Source organism: Suncus etruscus, chromosome 3, assembly GCF_024139225.1.
Source record: "Suncus etruscus isolate mSunEtr1 chromosome 3, mSunEtr1.pri.cur, whole genome shotgun sequence".
Taxonomy (NCBI): Eukaryota; Metazoa; Chordata; class Mammalia; order Eulipotyphla; family Soricidae; genus Suncus; species Suncus etruscus.
This window is the reverse complement of record NC_064850.1, coordinates 3259901-3270000: the sequence shown is the minus strand read 5'-3', so window position 1 is coordinate 3270000 and position 10100 is coordinate 3259901. Positions and strand designations below refer to the sequence as shown.

The following is a 10100-nucleotide window of genomic DNA, read 5'->3' as shown; positions in this document are numbered from 1 at the left end:
CTAGGGACTCAGTTAAAAGTGATCACCTACTACTTCCTCTTGTTACAAACAGGATCCCACTGTCCCCTGCTATTTTCATTTTTCTTCCTTTCTTTTTAATGCAGGTTCTGATGCAGCTTTTTCCACCAATGTCTACTTCTTTATCTCCTTTCTAGCATTATTCGGCCTTAGTGATTTTCTTTTCCCCCAGAGATCTTCCTCTTCTCAGAAAAAGCTTCTGCTTGACATTCACAGAGGGTGGTGCTAAAAATGGGATGGATTTGCTGCCCATCGGAGGACCCAGAGAATAAAATTAAGTTGCCAGCCTGAAAGGACTCTAGACTAAATGTGTTGCAACTAAGCATGAGTTGTATAATGTGTCCTTAAGGATACACCTTGGGCAAATCAGAAAATCTGGCACTTCTGTCTTGAATAGAACAACTCCCAGCAGCACACACATGCGCACACACACCAACACACAAACACACTCCAAAATCTGGGCATCATTCTGCCACTCTCCTGTGCCGAAATGAACACTCACTTCCAGCCAAGCAAAGAACATCTCTTGCGCATTTTGCTTCAGAGCAAAGCAACAAAACCATGCCTTCCAGCTTTTATGACCAAACAAACACAAGTGATGTAATTGGGAAAAGCTGTCTCCGAATAGAAGGGGGGATAAAAAAAAAGTAAAGGGCAGTCAGTCCTTTGAGTTGGGGTGATGACCACCATTCGAGGATCTGGGATCAAAGCTCCAGCCAGACATCAAAGCCCATTTGAGTCTCATGCCAAAAGAGCTCCAGTGAATTAAACTTCATATATAAACTAATTATAGCTTGACCCCCACCACCAGACTCCAGTGAGCATTTTGGGGAAAGAAAGCAGACATTGAGACAAAAAATCAAGAAAAAGTAAAGTTGGTAGCAAAACTGGGCAACGACTGGGCCCTGGCCACTTCAAAAAATCTGGAGGGCAGAGGGGAGGACAGGAATGGTGGCAGGGACCAGGACAATGCTGGTCTTGTTTGCAAGGCTCTGAATCGGCTCCTTCCACCACCCTTACGGATTCAATCAAACACTTTCTGATTTCTGGAAGAAAACGTTGTCTTTCCACTTTGATTGAGAAAGAAACACAAGGTGTTTCCATGAAGTTTGGCACAAGTCCTTCAGGGTTCCTCACAGTGTGAGTTCAATCACTCAGCTGTCTGAAGAACATGCATTCCCTATGGTCTTAATTCCCCCCCTTTTTTTGGGGGGTTTTAATTTTGAGCCACACCCAGTGACACTCAGGGGTTACTCCTGGCTATGTATGCACCCAGAAATCGCTCCTGGCTCAGGGGATCATACGGGACGCCGGGGGATCAAACCGTGGTTCATCCTGGGTCAGCCATGCACAAAGCAAATGCTCTACCACTGCACCACCACTCCGGCCCCTAGTTTGAATTCCTAATGTCTCCACTTTCCTAAGATTTCATTCTCTTAGTTCTTAATTCCCTGCTTCTTGCTCTATAGCAGAATCATTCCAAATTTTCAGTCACATATGCATCAAAAGGGAACAATATATGTGTATAGAGGCATATGAACATTACAATAATCAACTTACAAATCAATGCATTTTATTACCTTTCCCACCCACGGGAATAGGAGCAAATTCCACGATGATTTCTCTATAATTTCTACACCAGCAAAGAGAAATGATGGAAGCACCACTTTACAGTTGACTCATGATTAAGATCAAAGCAGGGGGCAGGTGAGGTGGCGCTAGAGGTAAGGTGTCTGCCTTGCAAGCCCTAGTCACTGAACAGACTGCGGTTCGATCCCCCCCCCGTGTCCCATGTGGTCCCCCCAAGCCAGGAGCAATTTCTGAGCGCTTAGCCAGAAGTAACCCCTGAGCATCAAACGGGTGTGGCCAAAAAAACCAAACAAACAAACAAACAAAAAAAAAACGATCAAAGCAGGATCCTAAGAGATTGCACAGCTGTAGGGCATTTGCCTTGCAGGCGGCCTACCCAGGATGAACCAGAGTTCTAGTCCCAGCATCGCATATGGTCCCCCAAACCTGCCAGAAGATATTCCTGAGTGCTGCCATATGTACCCCCCCCAAAATAACAAAGACAAATCCAAATGTATGGTAAATAAATGTTTCTTAAAATTAAGAAAGAAATCAAAGCAAAAGTTTTAAGATATAGGGCATTGGTCTATTTCTTCCATTTCTATTATTTCTCCTAGAACCACAAACTCCTTGGCGTTTGCCTCCAAGACCCAAGAGAGTGACTTTAATTAAGACCCCGGAGAGGCCTGGAAATCCCTGTGGAAAAGCTCAGAATGCCATTATCACCCCTGGAGAAACTCAAAGTGCTCACTGCAGGCTGGGATTTAGGTGGCCTGGCTCCACGGGGAGCACACTTCCTCTAATCCTGGTGGCACCTTCACAGCGGCCCAGTGTGAAGAGTAGCACATCCACTTCAAACAGAAACTGGGCCTTTGGGTATGTTTGGGCTCGGAGCAAGGCTGGGGGTTGTGAGGAGCCGCGGATTCAAAGAGAAGCCAGTGGGCTGACAGACAGGGGCTGTCTGCGGCTCCAGCCTGAGACTGGAGCAGCTGATAGGAGGGCTCCAGAGACTCCGTTTCCATCTCCTGCGGCACCCCAGGGGTGTCCCCCTCCGGAAAAGGGCTGCTTTGAAGTTGGGAGGACGGCTTTGACAACAGATGGGACAATTGGCCTCTGTTCAGTTTGGTTCGTGTCATGTCAGATCTCAGGGAGCCTTGACTCCGTTCAAAATGTCATTTCGATTCACCTACCCTAGGCTAGAGGTGGGAATTTGGTTGACAATTCTTGCCTTTAATAGAAGCTGTTTCCACAGGAAAAAAGAATTCGCCTGAGTGCTTAGTGACATGGTGGCAGGGGACCCATGAGGGGACAATGGGCTGGATTTAAACGCCAGTGGGTTCACTCTTCATTGACCCATGTGATCATCATAACTGAAGGAGCCAGCTTGGACCTCTCAGTTTTGTCTAGGCTTTTCTCATTTGTGAAGTGTGATTTTTCAACCTAGTCCTACAAAGAAGTTGTGAAATGTTGTGACATTGGTGTTAGTTACCCCCAAATCCCAAATGCATGTATATACAGAGCTTCTACACCTCTGGACAGAGAATCAATTCTTAGCAGCATCCTTATAAGGATATGAAGTATTGTGGGACAGATCAATAGTACAGTGGATGGGGCATTTACCTTGCATGCAGCTGACCCAGGTTCAATCTCCAGCATCTCATATGGTGTCCCAAGCCTGCCAGGATTAATTTATGAAGACAGAGCCAGAAGTAACCCCTGAGTGCTGCCGGGTATAACCCGAAGCAACAAGAAGAATATGAAGTATTGGGGACTTATAACCTATAACGCTCATACAACGGGCGCCAACTGGCTTAGATCCTCAGCATCCATTTGTTCCCCGGAGCCCACAGGCATAATCGCTGAGTGCAGAGCCAGGAAGAAGCCTCTGAGCATTACAGAGTGTCGCCCATAAACCAAAACAAGCAAATAAAAAATATGAAGTATTATTGGCCATTGTTCTGACCATTTTCCCACATTGCTTTACAAGTCTTCCTGAAGCATACTGTCATTTTATTTTCAGAACAATTATTTGGCTCGTGAGGGAAAGAAACGCTAATTTCATTGGCCAACTCTGCAGGGAAATAGGATAAAACACGGGTATCCTACCCGTAGAAATGATTGGATGGAGAAAGTATGACCTTGTTTAGCGTTCAACCCCTTGAAAAGAATCTTTTAGCTTTTCTGAGCATGAGTCGCTCGATTGTAAAATGGGATTGCCTTTCATTCACAGACACTAAATATGAAGGATCAGACTCAGAAAATGCTCGAAAGCTATTGACCTCTTCCTTCCCTTCTTCTTTTACCTGAACTTTTAGGTCAATGATGTTCATTTAGTCTCTTCCCTTCTTGCATGGCCTCCCATGGTGGAACACTTTAGAAACACAAAAAGTATTTTAAAAAATGGCATAATGAATTTTATGAACCCCTCAATCAGGTTAACATTGATGAACAGAATATAAACAGGTCCCACTTGGAAATGAATTTATGGAGCAGAGATACAAAACAGTTACCCACTAGAGGTGTATTCCCATCATTAGTTCAGTGCCAAGCAAATCATTAGCATTCAATAAAAGTGGGCTGGAGAGATAGCATGAAGGCAGGGCTTTTGCCTTGCATGTAGAAGGATGGTGGTTCGAATCCTGGCATCCCTTATCGTCCTCCTAGCCTGCCAGGAGTGATTTCTGAGTGTAGAGCCAGGAGTAACCCCTGAGCGCTGCTGGGTGTGACCCAAAAACCAAAAACCAAAAAAAAAAAACAAAAAAACAAAAAACACCACAATTCAATAAAGCTAGGTGTGGTTTTCATCACTAGCAATGACTTTTTCTAAAATACTAGTTATGGAACTAGTTATGAATTTATAACCATTCATCCAAATGGTGCATACCATGTCTCATCATCCTTATAGTACCTTGCAAGACAAGGAGCTGGTATTCTCAAGAGAAAGCAATGAGGGCCTGAGTGGTAGCACAGCAGGGAGGGCATTTGCCTTGCACACAGCAGCCCATATGGTCCCCCCAAGTCAGGAGTGATTTCTGAGCACGGAACCAAGAGTAATCCCTGAGCATCCTTGGAGGTAGCCTCAAAAAAAATAAAAAAGGAAATAAATAAATAAATAAATAAATAAAAATAAAACAATAAGGTAGTTCTCCCAGTCTCGTAGGTCAGAACTCTTGATGCTGGTTCCATAGTTCTTTTTGTTGTTATTGTTTCTTTGTTTGTTTTTGGTTTCTTTGTTTACTTGGTTGATTGGGTTTAGAGTCATTCCCACTTAATCTTTCATCCTCTGTGCTCTGGGATCACTTCTTGAAGAGCACAGGAGCCCATATGCAGCGTGAGATTGAGTCAGCTGTGTGCAAGTGCTTTTCCCAACTGTACCATTTCTATGGACTGATCCTTTATATCCTATACAAAGATTTTTATCTGCCACGTTCTATTTTGCCTGCCAAGTTTGCCACTGAGCACTAAGAACAGGATTGATTCATAGCTGGATGCAGCATTCTCTCTCCAGGAAGAGGCAGGGCAGGAAAATATTTACTGTTCAAAGTCATAAAATCTGGAACAAAGTATTATTAGAAGAACCAGGTAAAAAAAAAAATTGGCTTGAAAGTTAGTTTAAGCAGCCCCAACGTCAATGGGAATGTCCACTGAGTAAATGTCCATTTAGTAAATGTTTAGTAAATATGAATGGAAATAAATGTCCACGTAGTAAATGTCCGTTGAGTAAAAAGAGATTTATTTTCATGAATAACTAAATCCACTATGTAACACAAATTCAAACCTACTGTAAATTTTTGGATATTATGCATAGAAACAGTGGAGTCAGGAATGAGACTTAAACTCTCAGTAAACTCCAAATTTAGTTCTTGGCTTTCTTGGGAATGCCTCTCTTGTCCAATTAGATTTTACATTTAAGGGCAGGAACCAATTTTACTTCATCTCTGATTCTTCCAAAATAAAGCCCATACAGAGCAGATCTTCACCAAAAGATTAAGATGGAATCCCCTTCCTGTGGCACACCAAAGGACCAACCGAAAAATTCTATAAATAGAATTGAGCAACGGGCCAAAATTGGATCCTTTTCCTGTTCTACTTCCCGAAATGTTTCTCGTGTGCCTTTTGAGGAAAATGTGAGGAAACAGAAAAAGAGAAAGGGTTTCATTTCTGAAAAGATAAGGATAAAGTGTGATCAAGACAAAAGGCATCGGATGGGTAGGATGGGGCTGGAGGCTCAGTCGAGCTAAAATAAACCCAGACTGCCCAGCCAGCTTGAAGTTGACAAGAAACAGAAAATGACCCATCCGTGCATTATGGGGCACTGAGAAGTTTTATCAGCTTTTCATCAGAGACAACACCACAGGGTAGCTCAGGCAGGCTAACTGGCTCTGTGTAAAAAGCTTGGGTTCTTACCTGGAGGACATGTCTACATGAATACATCTGTATGAGTGTATGTTTGTGTGTGTGTGTGTGTGTGTGTGTGTGTGTGTGTGTGCGTGCGTGCATGAATAATGCCAGGGACAATCTATAATTTGAAGTTTATACTTTCTCCTTGCTTCCAGTAATGGATTCCAAGATGATCCTTAAACAATGGTTTTATTTTGTTTTGTGGTTTATTCGAGTTGATTCCTTTGTGGAAGCCTGGGTGCAGTGCCTTGTAAAGAGTTTAATAAGTGCTGTTGAATTGAATAGTTGCAAGAGGAAGAAATCACTTACCATAGATAGTATTATGCAAAGACCACTTAACAAATTCCCACTAAGGATATCATTTTGGTGAGGGCTATCCTAATTGAAAATGTCTCCTGTATAAAAAATGAATGTGTGAGCCATTCTCTAAGCACATTCAAAACAATTCAGACCCCCCAAAACCTGCTGCCCCACTGGACGGATTCCATACTCTACTGATAGAATCTTCTCAGGCTTTTTCCAGGAAGCTGGCTCTTCCTATGTCAACTGCTGACTGCTGCAGCCCAGCTGTTTCAGGGAGCACAAAGGGAGTGGAATGGGTGTAATGATGCACCCTGGTGTCCCTTTATACCACGCTGTACTATGCACCTGGGAGATTGCACTGGCTTACAAAAGCAGCAAGGCGGGGTGGTTGTGGGGCAGGAGGGTGACAGAGCCCAGAACTTAAATGCCCACGTTTTCCTTTCCCTTTAGCTCATTTCCTTGTCAAAGAATCAAGTTTTTCTGCTTTCAGTGGAGCTGAGCCCATTTAGAATTTCAACACATGCATTCTCTCATAGTCTACCCATCATGTCTTCTGACCTTGTCCCAAGTCAAAGTTTTTTTTTCAGTGTCTCCCCTACTTGAGGACTTTACATTACAGTTTTTTTTTTTTTAATGGAAGAGAATGTGTGTTAATGTAGCTCTTTGGCACAGCAGCTCCTGGTAAAGAAATGATGAAATAAAAGAGCATGTAATGGGCTCAAGAGAGAAAGAACATAGACATGAATAGTCTGTGTTCCTTGGAATCACTAAGTAGGTGAATGCCTAAATCCTTAGTCTTCACAACAATTTATTCCTGTCCAATCTGTCATCAAAGAAAGGATGAAATTAGCTTTCTCCCCCTCCCGCCCCGAAATTAGCTTTTTTTTTTTTTTTACCATTTTTCCACTGTCATCAGAAAGAACAAAAATCAAAAAGCACTTAAATAAAGATATTAAAAGACACTAGTGATAATGCAAAAAAATTTCAAAAGTATAGTATTTGTGATTGATTCTAGTCTCCTCGAAGTCCTTGTCCCTCTGCATTCTGACTGCCAGCCTATCAAGAACCTGCAAATAATGAAGCTACATTTGCTATTGACTGAGTTGTTTATAAACAGAGCTTCTAAGAAAGGGAACGACATTTAAATTGCTGAAAATTATCAGCCTCAACTCATCTGAATTTCATCGCACTGCTACTCCTTCCGGAAATGGAATCCAGGAGATTTCCCTCCCCCACTTTTTTTAATTGCCTCCAGATGTGGTGTATAGAAGAATTTTTATTAAAATATCACACAGTAGCCAATGCCCTGCAATTTCCTCTTCTGTCACCTTGGCCAGAAAGTGAATAGAAAAGCCCTGATCGTAGTGGGGAAACTGTGAATGCTGTCGGGATCAGCTTATGATTGCTGTCCCCTGACCTTTAGCCATGTCCCCACGCCTTACTGTGTCTATTTCTCTTAGCATCTAACACCTTATCACATGTGTAATTGATGTATGTATTCATTCACTGTTTTTGCCTATCTCCTTTGCCAGCATGCATGCTTTGCAAAAACAAGGGTCTTTGTTTTGATAAGTCTTGTGGGTCTAGCCTGGCACACACCTTGCTCAAATAAATATGTGAGGAGTGAAGGAAGGAATAAGTTAGCATATTTGTTCTTCTTAGGTCATATTTTTGATCTTCATATTGAAATTGACTAACGTCACACATTCTATTTCTAAGTAAACCATTAAGGGTTTAAGGCTAGACCCAATCTTATTTCCAGAAATCTTTCACTTTCTTTTACTCTTTTACCTAGTTTCTCATACCAAAGTATATTTTTTGGGTTTATGTTTGTTTGTTTGTTTGGTTTTGGTTTTTGGGTCACACCCGGCAGTGCTCAGGGGTTACTCCTCGCTCTACGTTCAGAAATCGCTCCTGGCAGGCTTGGGGGACCATATGGGATGCCGGGATTCAAACCGCCGTCCTTCTGCATGCGAGGCAAACGCCTTACCTCCATGCTATCTCTCCGGTCCCCCAAAGTATGTTTTACTTAATGACAATACAATCTACAAGTCCTAAAACTGTTTGTGTTTTTGTCATGTCACCTTTTCTCATCCCCCAAATCACAAATTTATCAAATTCCTGAAGATGTTTCTTTTCAAACAGTTCTTTGACTTGTCCCTTTATCTCTACTTTTACTGACTTTGGCTACACAATTAGCACCTCAGGTAGATTCCTAATTGGCTTCTTAGCCTCTAGCTTCTTCCCCTTATAGGTTTTGCGGTGTGTGTGTGTGTGTGTGTGTGTGTGTGTGTGTGTGTGTGTGTGTGTAGCTATTTTTGTTTTTCATTTAGTTTAGTATTTCTTGCATTTGATAAGTATCTTTATGATCTGTCTACCTACCATCCCTTATTTTCCTGAGTAGTCAAATGGATAGGAATTAAGTCTTGACCAAAAAAAAAAAAAATGAATAAGTGCTCGCTTCAGCAGCACATATACTAAAACTGGAATGATACAGAGAAGATTAGCATGGCCCCTGCACAAGGATGACACGCAAATTCTTTTTTTTTTTTTCTTTTTTTTTTTTTTGGTTTTTCGGGCCACACCCGTTAGATGCTCAGGGGTTACTCCTGGCTACGCGCTCAGAAATTGCCACTGGCTTGGGGAACCATATGGGACACCGGGGGATCGAACCGTGGTCCTTTCCTTGGCTAGCGCTTGCAAGGCAGACACCTTACCTCTAGCGCCACCTCGCCGGCCCCGACACGCAAATTCTTGAAGCGTTCCATATTTAAAAATAAATAAATAAGTAGCCAGCAAATGTTATGTAGACAAATAAGTTATAGTAGTAGGTATGGTTGGAGGAAAGGAGCAGCAGAAAGATCTTAACTGTCAGGCTAAGAAAATTTTAAAGTCTAGCTGAGAAGAAAAAGGGGCATGTTATTAGAAGATATATACATTGGGGGAAAGATAAGGTGAAAATGGTGAATGGGTGAAGGTGCCGTTGGAGAAGAAACTAACTAAAAAGTTAGTTCAAGGACTAACAGCAAGATATTTAAGAAGCCCAGACCCTGCAGGGTTTAGGAGTCGTTCCTGGTTCTGTGCTCAGAGATCTCTCCTGGTGGTGCATCTTATGCAGAAGTGGAGATTTGAATCAGAGTCAGCTCCATGCAAGGCAGGCACCTTAATTGTTTACTCTATTCTCCTTAATTAAAAGGTATTTTTTTTACCAATAATTAAAGTTATCTAACCTGTGTCCACTCTGTCTCTAGCAGTGTTCAAAGTGTTAGGAATATAGAACAGAATCATGAATTCTTATAATTTTGGGACTGGATAGGGGAAAAAAAAATCATCAAAGACAATAGCAACCAATGATCTGTTTGTTACCCATAGCCTCAGTCCTTGAGCTCACCTGGTCTCTTCTCCTTGTCCCAGATTATCTCTGAGATTTAGATAAGCAGATCACCCCTATACCCAACCTCTCATTCAAAGCTTAACAGTAGGTTAGAAGGGGGAAAGTAAATATTTCTTGTAAGTCAGGCATCATTAGTTCTTTTCAATAAATAAATATCTTTACCAGAAAAAAATTTGTTTTTGATTTTTGAGTCACACCTAGCATTTCTCAGTGCTTATTCCTGGCTCTGAACGTGGGAATCACTCCTGGTGGGGCTCAGGCAACCACATGGGGGACCAGGGATGAAACCCAAGTTGGCTTCATGCAAGGTAAGTGCCCCAACCAATGGATAAGTTTATTGATTACAGTTTAGAGATCTTACATTAGTTGTCATAGCTATCTTTGTGCTGTGTAAGTTATGGCCACATGAAACGAA

General features: G+C 42.2%; 1 non-coding gene across 1 annotated transcript; it reads left to right on the top strand.

Annotated features, from left to right (window-relative positions):
• Positions 1 to 8744: 8744 nt before the first annotated feature.
• LOC126004636 (U6 spliceosomal RNA) lies at positions 8745 to 8851 on the top strand. Its single transcript, XR_007493904.1, has one exon. It is a non-coding gene; the product is annotated as a U6 spliceosomal RNA (small nuclear RNA).
• The last annotated feature ends 1249 nt before the right edge of the window (positions 8852 to 10100 follow it).